Source organism: Stigmatopora argus, chromosome 19 (genome assembly GCF_051989625.1).
Source record: "Stigmatopora argus isolate UIUO_Sarg chromosome 19, RoL_Sarg_1.0, whole genome shotgun sequence".
Taxonomy (NCBI): Eukaryota; Metazoa; Chordata; class Actinopteri; order Syngnathiformes; family Syngnathidae; genus Stigmatopora; species Stigmatopora argus.
In genome coordinates, this window is record NC_135405.1 from 5,028,358 (window position 1) to 5,042,967 (window position 14,610).

Below are 14,610 nucleotides of genomic sequence, written 5' to 3' on the forward strand. Positions count from 1 at the left end.
TATTATTTTTGAAGGCACTGGTGAAATTCAGTTTATCAATTTTTTTTTGCCGATTTGGCAAGATTGCGGAATTTGTTCAAATGTTTGAAACTGTAGTTTTACCGCCCCCTAACCTTGTATAATATCAAATAAATACGCTAAAAGAATAAATTGTTGAATAGATGGTTCATCAAATGCCCATCCCAATGTCTGTGACATCAGACATTAAGTGGATTAGTGTGAAGGTTTTGTTGACATGGAAACAGGTTTATTGTTAAATCCTATGGCTCAATAGAATATGGCAAAGGCTGGTTTGACTTCCTTTCTCTGACTCCCAAAAGATACAGTCAGCACACAGGTCATTAGCCAGGCCCACAGGACCCTAAGGACCTAACCGCCAATGGTCTCTGCCCTTCATGCTTCTCCTTTCCTTCCCCTCTGCCCTTCCCTTCATTGCACCATTTTTCATTTAATCCTTTTGCCTCCTTTTGGCTCATTCTTCCCCTAACGGTCGGTGTGTGATGATTGCTATTTCATAAACCAGTCTCCTGTTTTTGACTGTTTTCTTTTGTCTTTGTGAAACTTCATGTTGTCTTATGAGTCTGTGCTCATTTCTTTGTTATTTCCACACGGAGAGCAATTAAAATTTTCATCATTTTCATCCAGGTTTTTGTTGTTGTCTAATGTGAATCATGACATAAAGAATATACGGCCATATAAAAAAGTTTGGGCACCCCTGATCATATTCAAGTTTTCCTTTATAATATTGTTTGTATCGGCAATCAGTTAAATATATCATATAACAGACAAACACAGTGATATTTAAGAAGTGAAATGAGGCCCCCTAGTTATGTCCAAATAACCCTTTTAGTTTCATCATTCCACAGCATCTTATTCCAAAATGAAGCTGGCTTGTCCAAATGTGTTTTAGCACATTTCAGGCGTGTGGCATGTGTGCAGAAAAAGTTTCTGCCGCATTACTCTCCCATTACTCTCCCATTCAGCATCTCCTTGTGCAAAGTGTGCTGAATAGTTGAATGATGCACAGTGATACCACCTGCAGCAAGATCATGTTGTAGGTCTTTTGGAGCTGGTCTGTGGGTTGAGTTTGACTGTTCTCACCACCTCTGCTCATCTAAGATTTATTTTGGCCTGCCACTCCGGGCCTTAACTAGAACTATGCCTGTGGTCTTCCAGTTCCTTACTGTTTCTCACAGTGGAAACTGACAGCTTAAATTTTGTGTTGCCACTCATCAAAGAAGATGCAAAGAGGGGAACAACTTGCAACTGGCCACCTTGAATACCATGATTGGCTTCACCTGTGTATGTGGGTCAAGGGTCAATGACCTTACCAAACAAATTTTTGTTCCAGTAATTAGTGCTAAAGGTATTGAAAACAATTAAAAACAAGGATCCCCAAATTAATGCACCTGTCTACTTATTATTATTGCACACTGTAAATCCTATAAACTTAATTTCATTTCCCAAATATCAGTGTTTGTGTGCTACATGATATCTTTAACTGAAATTGCCCATTCGAACAACCAATAATTTATAAAGGAAAATCTTGAAAATGATCAAACCTTTTCATATGACTCTATTTAAGTCACTTGAAATTTTTTGAACAGATATTTTTCAGTATTGATGCGGCAGCCTACTCATACATTCTATATCAAGACAAATGACTTTCTGATGAACAGTTTATTTTATTTTATTTTTACACCGAGCATGACTTTTCAGTTCAGTTAAGCACACATTTTATAAATCAGTCCCATTATAAATGTTAAAAAAATATTTAATGTCCTCTTGCATTGTGGTGCATGTCACAGTATTTTACTTTGAACTTTGCACTGGTGTAGACGGATACATGTTTCATAAGTCCATAAGAAACGTCACTTTTGTTACATTGGAATGGCATGAATAGAATGAATTAAAAAAAAGAAATGCCATAAATAGTAAAAAACTTAATTTTCTAAGCTTTGACCCCTGTGTACAGATATGGTCAGTTCACTGAACTGTCTTCCCTTGAGGCTTTTTCACACTGCACTTAACAACACCCGGCCCGCCACTGACGAACCCTTCAACTGTGTATGTGATATGAGGGTGTGAGAACATAATGACTCATCGTACTGTCACTCGAGGCGTGGCCACCCTCTGCTCCATCCCAGTGCAGCATGGTGCATTCGAGGTCTTGTCTGAAAGGAGAGAGGGTGGCAAAGTGATTTCAGACAACCGTTAATAAACCAACCAGCTCAGAGTGCCTCCTTGTCAATTTGATCAATTGATGTATTCATGGACTGTCTCAATGATATGATAATGCTACAATTCTTATCGTACATCATCAACCTACATACCCCATGCTAGACATTTTTAAGGATTGTTTGATTCAAGCTAAACTGTGGTCAATGAAATCAAATGGAATTGGTACTATTTGCTGGAAATGAGTTCATAGTGTTTTTCATCTAAGTAGTTTCCAACCAATCAATGCCCTCTGATAAAACAATGAATGAATTCCCCATTTGAACGTCTAAATTATGGCGCAATTGCCTTGTCTGTCCAATGATAAAATTGATATGGAAAGCGGCTAACATTGCAACGCATTCCAAGTTTTTCCCTACCCGCTTTTAAAGGTAAGGGTTTGTGAACCAAAGGCTACTTGGGATTCTGCCACAGATGCAATTTGGCTTTCACAGTAGATCCATGTGTACACACTATTCTATCTCGAAAGTGATCTTTTTAGAGTCATGATAATCCTTTAATATGGGAGTTGGGTTCCTAGAAGTATAATATAACATACAACCAAAATCCCAATGTATCCTTTGTGTTTTTATACCCATAAAACAAGTGGTGGAGTTTCACTTTTCATTGCTGGCTGACCCAAGAACGAAATTTATTCGAGGATCTTTAAACCATAACCATCAATAAATATCTTTGTTACAGAACAAGTAAAAAAAAATCTGGCTTTTGTATCCTCCTCTTTGAGCTTTGCTTCACTTTCTTGTTGCAGGATGTTTATCAATTAGTGAAGAAAGAAATGTACAAAACCTCAGTTGGGGTTTGATTGAAGCGAGGGGTGGGGACCCAAAAAATGTAGTCATCAACATTTACTTGATTATACTTCATAGCTCTGGGCTTGTACGTACAAGTTAAATTACTTTTTCACATTTAAAAATCATTATGACTTGGTTATTCGGAATATATTACCCATTGCTCTAAGAAACTGTTTGACAAATCGGAGTTTGTGGTCCAGGCATGGTAATTTACTGTGTAGCATTGCTGTGCCAAACAGCCCAAGCTGCTCCATCCAGCATGTAGTTTTGTACTCTCATTCCTTTTTTTGCAGCAAAAATTGGTGCAGCTATTTTTTGCAAGTCGTGTTATTTTAAAAAATAATTTGTTTTAGATAACTATCATGGTCGTTGTCGTTAACACCATCAATATTTATCAAACAATATTAATTATAATTCAGTACATCTCTGTTCAATATGCTGCTCTTTGCAGGCCTTTGTTCTGTCCTTTACATGGCATTTAACAGGAAACTGTATGTCGTTGGAGTGTAATATTATGTTTTGAAAGTCTTGTAGTTTTCGATAAGACCACATACAGTACTGTACATCTGGATGTAGCTGCTTTATATCTTTGTTTGCCAAGCATCTCCCCGTTGCTTTGGTCAGAGGACTCAGTTGTGTGTGTAAAAAGCGCTGACTCAGTCCGCAGCCCCCATAGTTGGGCTGCTTGTGGAATTTGGAGTTGAGGTGCAATGTTCGGCAACACAGCAGCTGTTTGGAAGGGGCCAGATCGACCCCTTTGTCCTCCAGTGCCTCACTCACCCCTCCTCATTCTGTATGTGTCTGTCTTTCTGTCAGTCCACCTCTACCTCCATTGTGGGTTTTTATTGTTATAGACAGTGATGGTCAATCAGCTTTCGTTCACTGGTGCATTCTTTAAATGTTCTGCTACAGTTTTTGCTGATTTATAATCCATAATCTCGATTCGCTGTTTTGTGTATTTCCTGTTTGTCATCTTAATTCACCCCCAGCCCCGTCCTGTCTTTTGCATCTTTATCCCTCCAAGAGTGTCCTTGGATTTGTCTGGCCATGTTGCAGTTGTACAGTATGTGGTAGCATTATTTGAATGTGTGCATCACATACTAGTGTAATCAGCATATGGAAGATTAATGAGCATTATCTTGAGTCAGTCATAGTTCACTTGTCCGCAGTTTCCTGACAATGGGGAGCTGATCTGAATTACTAATAGAGTTCTGCCGCTGCATTCATGCGCACTGTTTGATTCTTTGTACGACACTCTCATAGTCATAATGGCAAATTTATGCAGTATTGTCTCGTCTTGCACACGATCTCCTTTCTGACACTACTGATGCTCATGGCAGTTTACAACTACTCCATCTAAATGTAGCTATCACACTATATACACATTTTAAAGTCATAAAACATGGTTTTGGAATACAATTTACTTTAACTCTTTGGAGGCAATGCATGTGCCCCCGCGTCCTGTGCGCATGTCATGTTTTAAGCCTCATTACTCTGCTATTGCATCACAAATTACAATTACGTTAGACTTTATCATTAATAATTAATAAATAAATGAATAAATCAATCATTAATGATGGAAGACAAATGTTGATAAAGTTGTGCGGTCTGCCATTGTTTGCCCCGACAGTCTCAAGGACAATGCTTTTTAGTGCACCAAAACTAGCTTGTGCATTTCTGACCCAAGGCAACAGGAGTAAACGACAAAGTGTTGCCAAGTCAGTGTTGTCCTTAATGCAATTTGTCTCTATGGCAGATAATTGATGCAATAAGCAAACAAGATTAAGCAGACAATAATGAAGATTCCACTTCCTGTTGTGTGTTGTTATTCTCTGTTCTAAGACCACAGTGCTTCCTGATAGCTGACACAAACTGCTCTGACCTTGCCGCATGGATCAGCACAAATCTAATGGTCACCATCTATTTTTGGCCCATTCATATAACCACTGGTAGATTTGTTTAGCTGACCTTCTCAATCACGTAAAGTGAGTACGCATGACTTAAGGACTATTAGCTAGCCTACTACTATGTCAGCAACGTTCATCCATCCCCCAATTCAATGGCACTCATTGACTTAAGTGAAATCTCACATGCTGCTGATCTGATAGTCCCACATCCTTCCTTCTTTAGCCTGAATCACTTCCATTGTCTGGCAATCTTTTTCTGCATTCACTCAGGAGGAAGATTCCTCCTCTCACGTACCTTGAGGGAAAGATTTGGGTTGTGGGTATAACAATGCAGGGGGCATCTCAATTGTCTTCTACTGAGCTGCTTCTGTTGTTTACCCATTTCTTACCTCAAAACTTAAATAAGGAGCTGAAACAATGCTTCAATTGTTATTCATGAGAAAAGAATGAATCCATTTCTTACCCTGAGTATGTGGTTTACATTTTTAAAAAATCTCTCATACTAAGCATGAACATGATCATTTGTGCTTTATAGCCACAGGTTTATGGAAAATTTCCCCAATGTTTCTATCACTGGCGGCACGATAACAGTGATTTGCAGGTCCGCCTCACTGTTCTGAGATCGAGTGTTCAATCCTCTTTGTGGTTTGACCTTCCTTTGTGAAGCATGCATCTTCTCCCCATGCCCACATGGGTTTTTCCCATGTGCTCCGGCGTCCTCCCCACATTTCAAAAATATATCTGGTAGTTGATTGGCCACTACAAATTCTCTGTAGGTACGAGTGTGTGCGCGAATGGTTGTTCGTCTCCTTGTGTATTGGATGGCAACCAATTCAGGTATAACCCAGTTTACTGCCTGTAGTTGACTGGAATAAGGTGTGGGAGCAAAGCCTGTTGGGTGAAGTTGGCATGTGGTCTTGGCATGTATCTGCTGGGATTGACGAAGTGCAGTTCATTAGTGAATCTGAGAGGCAATGTGTACAGGTTCATTTAGGTGGGCCATGTCCTTATCAAAACAGAGGTCACACTATGTTCTCCCACGGAGACTCAATCTACTTATCTGTGAGGTCACACGTCTCCTACCTGTTATCTCAGTCAGCCTGCTACTGTGCCAGAAGCTTGTTAGTTATCACTGTTTATCGTTCATTCATGATAAATAGATCAGAGATGAGTTTGGGTTTATATAAAGCTTGTTTTTTCCTTTGCATGGTGACACATTTCTTTGCTGATTTTGTGAATAATATGAGTTGTGTTCTTTTATAATTTGGTTTAACTCATTTGCATTCTGTGAATTCAAAAGATGAAAACAGAAATTTTATACCCATGTAAATGTGCATGTTATATGGATCATTCAGCACATTTAATTTTTGTTCATACTCTTTGAAATTTTAGTATGGAACTGATTTGACATTTTTTAAGTAGCTTTAAATTTGACAAATCATTGCTGCGTGCTTTCATTTCGGTATTTCCTTTGTCATCCAAGCATGGAGAATGAAACCAAATTAAGCATGCAGAATTCCAGCATTTGCCATTAAATGGAAAAAAAGGGAGAGAGCAATGATTGTTATAAAAGTATGACTTGTGGCTGCTGCAAATACTTAAAGGAATACCCATCCAACAAAATCAATATGCCGTCTACACACTGGTTGGCAGTCATTCTGTGTGGAACATAACCAATGTGACCAAGCGTCCCCTTTCCATGAGAATTCCTCTCTTAGTTTGTCAGGATTTTTTTTCTTTCACTCTTATAGTTTTCCGGTATGAATGACCACCTGGTAATGTTATCATGCCATCTCCGCTCCTCTTGTCGTAAAGGTCATAACAAAAGCCTTGTGAATGCTGTCATACTAATGGGTGGATCTATTTATAGCAATGGGTGGCAATGATGATACAAACCCTTAAATGGTACAGTCTTTACTGTGCTATCCGCATCAGGCACAGGCGACTGTAACATAGTAACAACAAGAACCAAAGCCCATCTTTCCATATGCGCATGAATATAGATGATGTACCCAGGAAAAGACTTTTGGAAAGTTAGCTAAAATGTGTCAGAGTGTTGTGACATGTTGCTGTTTGAACATGGATAGGGTGGATATGCTGATTGTGGACTTTAAACTGCCCAATCATAACATTTAACAAGTCTTTATGGATGTTAACACTATTTCTACATTCTTCTATACTCTGCCAAGTTAAATAAACCACAGGGCTTTAAAAATGTTGTCTGGGTTACTGAAAATTCATCCTGTGTGCTGTTTAGGCTCTTTAGATCAGGCCTAGAATGCTGACATTAAGTTAGTTGTTCTCAGGAAACCAGGCGAAAATTAGACAGGAGTCATTTATCTGTCGTTTTCTGTTTCACCAGAGTTGCCAACATTCAAGGTATGACTAATGACATAAAATAAATGTTAAAAGCATAAGAAATATAGCTCACGGTAATATTGAGTTGGTGGAAGCTTTTCTGCACCGAGACTCACTAGCCTAGATTAATTTGGAGACAACTGACTTTTTAGTATTCTCCAACAATTGAGTGTCAATGTTCTCAAAGTGCCTAGTGAGAGTGGGAGCCGACAGAAGCACCTGTGCTACCTTTTCAATTTGCGTGTAATATTCACAACAAATATCCACACGGTTCCCAAGTAATTCTTTCACCTTAGCAATACAAATAGCCACTAAATACCGTAATTACTCGAATATAACACGCAGGTTTTTGCAAAATAATAAATTCCAATAGTTGGGGGTGCGTGTTATAATCAAAAACTAATTTTTTTTTTTTTTTTTTTTTTTTTTTTTTTTTTGGTGTCTTGTTACATGGCCCTTAGCCTGGTGCTTTTTCTTGCCAAATAAATTGAATTGAAATTGAATTGAATAAAATAAATTACAAATTTTCGATCGAAAAAAGCATTGTCAAACTCACTTTGACGCACGGATTTTACGTCATCTCGTAGAGCCGACGCACGGATTTTACGTCATCTCGTGAAGCCGACGCACGGATTTTACGTCATCTCGTAAAGCCGAGACCACCACTGCCCCCCTCTAGCCTCGTACCCGTCTCAGTTCACCCTCTCTCAGTTCAGTGTTATAATCAATAACTAAAATAAATTACAAATTTTCGATCGAAAAAAGCATTGTCAAACTCACTTTGACGCACGGATTTTACGTCATCTCGTAAAGCCAATCGGATGATGTGTTGTGGGAGGAAGAGGAAGTGGATGAAGGAAGCGTGGACGTTGATAGGATTCTCAACGAAGAGATGTATGAGAGGACAGACAAAGAGAGAGAGGAACTTTTCATTTGAAGGATTCTAATGAATAAATTTGTTTGAACAAAACAATCGTGAAACGAAGAAAAAAAGGTAAGATTTCTGATTTTCGTCAGCGGGAAATTTTAGGTGCGCACTATATTCGAGTACTGCGTTTTTCCAGATTTTTTTGGCCCAAAGTTATACCTGCGTGTTATTTTCGAGTGCGCGTTATATTCGAGTAATTACGGTATATCAAACTCATTGCATCTGCATTTGTTGAAGGGATTGGCCTCAATTTTGCTCTTCACTCATATCGGTTGGTTATCGATGATTTTAGTCAAATGGGTGTTGGGGTTCCTGTCTGGACCCTCTGGCTCTGCCTGCAGTGTTCACACAGCTGTCATTTCAGAGACAGTGAGACACAAAAACCTTTTATCAGGTCATAAACACATCTGTTAGGAGAAACCCCGGCCGGCTTTGACAAAGTAGCCTTTTTTTATTTTCAAATCTGTTTTGAAAATAGTTTACTGGATATGATTCAAGTATCTGCATACCTAAAACAACATGACACCTACCATTTTAAGAAGTCTCTCATTTTGATCTTGGCGACTTTGACATGCTTATTCATCTCTCAAAAAGTGATTTAAATGTCATTCATCTGGAAACCGCTGGGGACCTGCTGATTTCAGGGTGAAGAACTATGCAACAACTAAATGCTTTTGACAGTAAAACGCGCGAGAACATGATACTGAAGTTGTTGGGTGCAGTGCAAAATGACTCGGATGTTTTTAACTGAATAACGGAAATTAAATGGACAGCCTCGTTGTGTGTGACCATGAGGTCTCAGAAGAAAACAACAGTATAGCGAATCTCTTTGAATTTTAGGTGGCAAATAAAAATGTATGAAATTGATTGTTTTTTGGGGGAAAATACAGTATTAGGAACATTTGCTGATTTACTCAATTAAATCTTCCTAATGTCATGGCTGTATTGAAATCTTATAGATCATTAATTTTGCTCATTTGTATGATGGATGTACTATTTCCCCTCTGTTATTTCTTTGTCTAAAAAATCTGGATTATGAATTTTATTCCTTCCAGTGGTCTAGTCATGACGCAGGGAAAGGCCACGCACAGGTTTCTTTCCCTGCATTTGGCTAATCCTGAAGAGTCACCCCTCTCATTCTCTTTCCCCTCGTCTCTCTTGAAAACTACATTTTTGTGTCGTTACCTCACTGTGGTGTAAATAATATTCGTGATGTCTTCCAGATGTCCCTCCAATCCCACTATGGAAGTGGGAATTGAGTTGTAGTGTGTGAATATAAGGATTGGACAGTTACTGTAACTGGCTCAACTGCTCACTGCTCTATCCGATATCGCTTTCTGTTATGAGTTGAACCTGACGGCTTTTCAATCAATCCCTGTTCTCTTTCCTTACGTTCACCCTGAGTTATCCCACAATCATTTTCTTTTCTGTTGTAGTTTAACAGTTGACCGCAGACAAGGAACAGCCAGCATTGTCATGTTAGTCCTTCCAGTGGAGTTTATTATCGCAGAAATATTTTTATATATTATTTATATAATATTTTAACATTCTTCTTGGATCGATAACATGAACTAATCATAATGTAAAAAAATACTAATTTCTCAATTGCCCCACCAGTTGAACAAGTAATTCCTAACAAACATGAACACCCCTTCATGTCATGACAAGAAATCCAGCATATGCTGTTTCCTTTACAGAAAGATCAATAGTAAAGCACAAACAATCCCGCACGGTTCTGTTGGATTTGTTGTGTTTTGGTGCTGGTCATGTTGATACAAAAAGCAATATAATTATGTTGGATTTCTTTGCAGAGTTGTCAAGGGCCATTCAAGTCCAAGCATATATTAAACAGTCTAATGTTAAATGGAAGCACCCTTAAACAACAAATGTGTTAACCTAATGAGGAACAAGAAGGGAAGACCGTTTCCTTGCTAACATGTTAGTCTGACACTAGGACAGGTGACATTTTAAAATGTGACTAATGTTAAAACAAAACACATCCAAGACACGTGGTAGGTAGCGATAAACCAGCAGTCGCAATATTCTCACGCTTCTTCGAAGGGCAAATTTGAATGTGTTACCAGAGTGTCTTATCCAGCCAATAGTAATTCTCCCCAAAAAGTGAAAAGTTGAGTGTAACAATACTTTGTCGCTCAACACTTCTGCCTGGTCATCCATGTGCCTACACCCTTGGTCGAAGGTTTTGAGACTCTTTCTCAACTTAATAGTGGAATTTCTCCAATCTAAGACCGCAATAGTACTGTGGATCCGTTCAAACTAGTACGGCACATGCACAAATACATGCATCCTTATTAACTGCTCAATGCTGATCTTCCCTTTGCTCTTTGCAAAAATGAAACAACCGCTTTTGTGCTAACTTGAACTAAACCAACCCAGAAAAATGTACTAAAATGTCACATAATTGTGCCATTTGAGCTAAATAAACACATTAGCCTGTAACTGCACAAAAATATTAAATTTTCATGAAGAAAAATGGGCCACATTAGTGCTCTGGATTTTGAAGTTTACAGCGTTACTTAGCTAAGTTTGGCGTCACTCACGTTTTTCCAGTTTCGCTGGCTCCTGAGGCCAGACATGACTGTATATTTGTCTGCGTAGTTTGCAAACGTAGCCATACATATTCATGCTTGTTGCATGCCTGCATGGAGATGACTTTCCCATAGTGTAATGCATTAACCGACTTATGACTGACATGTCATCTTTTTCCAATCTTGACTCTCCAGTTGCAGTCATTGCAAAACCTCTTGCAAACAAAGGGCTTCAGTCATGCACAGTTTGTATTGACACTTTCCCAATCATTGCCAGTGGTTCAAGCCACACCTTGTCTTAGCAACTGTTCCTATGTTATGGTCTCCCTGTGTATTTTGCTAGCAGGTAAAGATGGATTACAAAATTGGATGGTATTTGTTTGTTTTAAGCCCGTCCCAAAAACATAAAGAGCCGCAGTCTCACCTCACTGGCTGTGAAGCAGACACGTCAATGGCTGTATAAATGTGGATTATAGTTAATTGCATGACCTTACCTAACCACTCCCACTTACAATAAAAATTCCAATAATACATTGTATGTCAGTAACAGGTTGTTCACTACTGTCTGTTTCAGTAAACAACCTTCTGTTCAAACTGTTTTCAATCTCTCGATCATTCATTCATTCATTTTCTGAACCGCTTATCCTCAAGTGTCACAAGGGGTGCTGGAGCCTATCCCACCTGACTTTAGACACCGTTTTTTAGAAATATTTGTTTGACTATAGAATCTCTCCAGAGATCAAAGACAACAGCTCAGAATTCATCTGGTTTGGATGTGAAAATCTAGATATTATTGGATGGATGTGCACATATTTTCTTGTGTACTGTCTTGTGGATAAGACCTCTGGCCTTCAAGATGAAAAAGCATTTCATGTGGTGGATCCTGACTCAACTTACTAATCAGGTTTTTCTCTTCCTAGCGCCTTTCATTGTCTGCCCAGAAATCCATTAAATGAGGAATTAAATCAGATAAAAGTTCATGCTTGCCACAATCATTGCTAAAGTACTTTGTCTACACACTTTAGAGAAAAAAGAGAGGGTGTGTAAAGTATGAATGCCCAGTAGTCTTCCTAATAAGTTTAAAGAAAAATACCCTTAATTATCAGGATGACAGCGACAAAGGTTGCGGGAGCAGTATCTGAGGTTGTGGCTAAAATTTGTCTTTGTGAACTTCCAAATGAGTGTATTGAGGAAATACACACTGGATTATCTGCCAAATACAGTCTTACCTCTACTGATGAAATTAATTGGTTCCAGAATTTTTTTGAAACTTGAATATTTTGTAAGTAGAGCTGTACTTTATATGTTAATTATCTAATTCGTTCCACGGTATTATTAATATCTTAAATGAATAACTATTATACAAAATCTATCCGTGTTGAAACGTAGGGGAACCAAAGGAAGGTAACGGTGGGCAACAGAATGTTGGAATGGTCACTGCTTCCTCCTCGTCCCTCTGTATTGCTGAGTGTTCATTAACTCTGAAGTTCGTTTTTATGCCCCTCGACTACTCGTCATTGTCCTCCTCGCTGACCACTTCTTTTCATTTACACTGGTAATTTTCTTGCGAGGCATGATGATAAAAACAGAAGCAGTTGCTTTATTGACACTTGGAAAAACTCAACAAACACCCTCAGAACTCTGTGACGACGAACGGCGGTCAAAAGTCCATATGAGAGAGCCTTAAAACATGGATAATGGTTGTTGTGAGAGCCAATGAGAGCCCAGTAGAGTGTAGCGAGGTTCTAAAGTGAGAATCAATGCATCCGCGCCAATTTCAAAATAAAATAACGGGTAAGGAAACGAATTTACTTTATGGGGGATTTCGTAACTTGGCCGTTTTCATATCTTGAGGCACTCATTTGTATATAAAAAGCTTTTGGAATCTTTGTCTATTCTGCTAACAATTTCAAAATCTATTGTTGAGAAAATTCAATTTCACAAAACAACTGCAGGCAGGACCTCTCCACTTTGGGGTTAACAAAAATGGTAATTTCAACCATCTACGCTACTGAACTGTAACAATGTCAACTGCACTAAGGCTGGGTTCAAACTGCAGGTATATCTGTTTCCAATGTGTTTTCGTCCTCTGTTCATTTATTTGTCCAAATTGCAATGGGGCCTGTTCAGTCTGAATCACATTATTGACCCATCTGAGAGATTACTACCATATTGGATGTGAAACTACCTCCTGCATGTGGTTTCAATCTGTCTCTCAGAAATCGGATTTCTGTGCTGTGACTCTTCAGACTAAAAATGTGTCATCTCCTTTAAATTTGGATGGCCTAAAAAAATGAAAATTTGCCTGCCAACCATGATCAAGGTCTAAGTCAGCGGTGCTCATTATGTCGATTGCCAAGGTACTACTGGTAGATCGGCTGAGAGTAAGATTTAATCCAGTCTGTTATTTTCCTGTAGGTATGACCAATGTCTTGTTTGTACAGCAACATTGAAATGCGCCCACCGCAATGCTCATACTTTGTTCAAACATGCATATCTGACTCAATTAACCATCCTTAAGGTCTCATCAGATTTTAAGTGTGGTCCCGACAGGCTCGGTTATTATTTACGACCTGTCACAGGTGCTTGTTAAGGCTTCCCTTAGATGTTGGTGTTCTTCATTTCAGATCACTTTGTTATTAATAACGTGCCTGAGCTGCAATCCCAAACTCTCAATGTATTGGGGAGGCCAACACAAAACCATGATCTTAATCCCATCAAAAAATTTGTGTAAGGATACTACCTAAAGCATTTGACCCAAACCTTTGACCTCGGAGAAATAAATTCTATTGATTCATGATTTTGACATTTCAAAAAGATCAAATTAGAAAAGATTAAATTGTTATGGTACTTGGGGCTGAACTGAAAGAGGTTAAGACTTAATTGACTTCAGACATGGGGACAAAAAAATTAAATGTTTTCCACAGTGTACATAAACACCTGGCTTCCACTAAAGTTATCATTCATCTCGTTTTAAGAAGTGTATTCATCGCCATTTTAACACGTTTTATTTCAACAAAAAACTCATTTTAATCTTAAAGGGAAGTCTTGAGTGTGTCAATCTTTTTTATGTTAGCTTGACAGACAGTTCAAAACTCACTATTATATAACCTTGTTTTTAGTCCACTACATTGTTTTTTCCACAATAGTTTTTGATTACTTTCCACATTACTGGATGTGAACACATTTGTGCAATGTTGCGAGTTTGCCGTGCTTGTATATGTTAGACTTTCTACCTGTTCTGCTCAATAAAAAGTGTGTTTAATCTTTTTTTTTGACTGGCCCAAAGGGAATTGAACAACACGGCCAAGTAATTTTCCTGCTAAAACAGAGTGAACTAGCCGAGGTACACCGTATCTAGTGATGTGTGCAGCAGTCATAGCAGCTCACCTATGTCGTCAGCCCCTTATGACTCCACTAAGAGTGAGCACTTACCGACCTGCTGTGTTTGTTTAATTTTTCCAAAGGCGTTCCCCCTCTTTCATAGTGTGAAAATGTCATTTTCCGGAACGCCAGTGGTGCCATAAAATCATTGAACACACCCATGCACACACAAGTTTAGAAGGCATGGATAGATGTAGTGTTTTGGACACCTAACAAACTTTCACCTGTAATGATTTTTCTAACTTTCACATACATACAGATTTACTTTTTCTGGAATTTATTTACTTGCTGCGCTGTAGTGCAATGTCTTTGCAAAAACTAAGTGTGCACTCTCTAAAACATGTCAACAAAGACTATCTTTTTTTCAGTTTATATATGCATGCAGCCAACCAGCTGCATGTTGTGAAATTAGTTGGCTGCAAATAAATGTTAATAAAACTAATACAATTTTTTCC

General features: G+C 38.5%; 1 protein-coding gene across 6 annotated transcripts in view; it reads left to right on the forward strand.

Moving 5' to 3' along the window:
- The window catches only part of cdc42bpab (CDC42 binding protein kinase alpha (DMPK-like) b), a 70,207-nt gene that overhangs the window by 7,327 nt on the left and 48,270 nt on the right, over positions 1–14,610 (forward strand). The window lies entirely within an intron of this gene.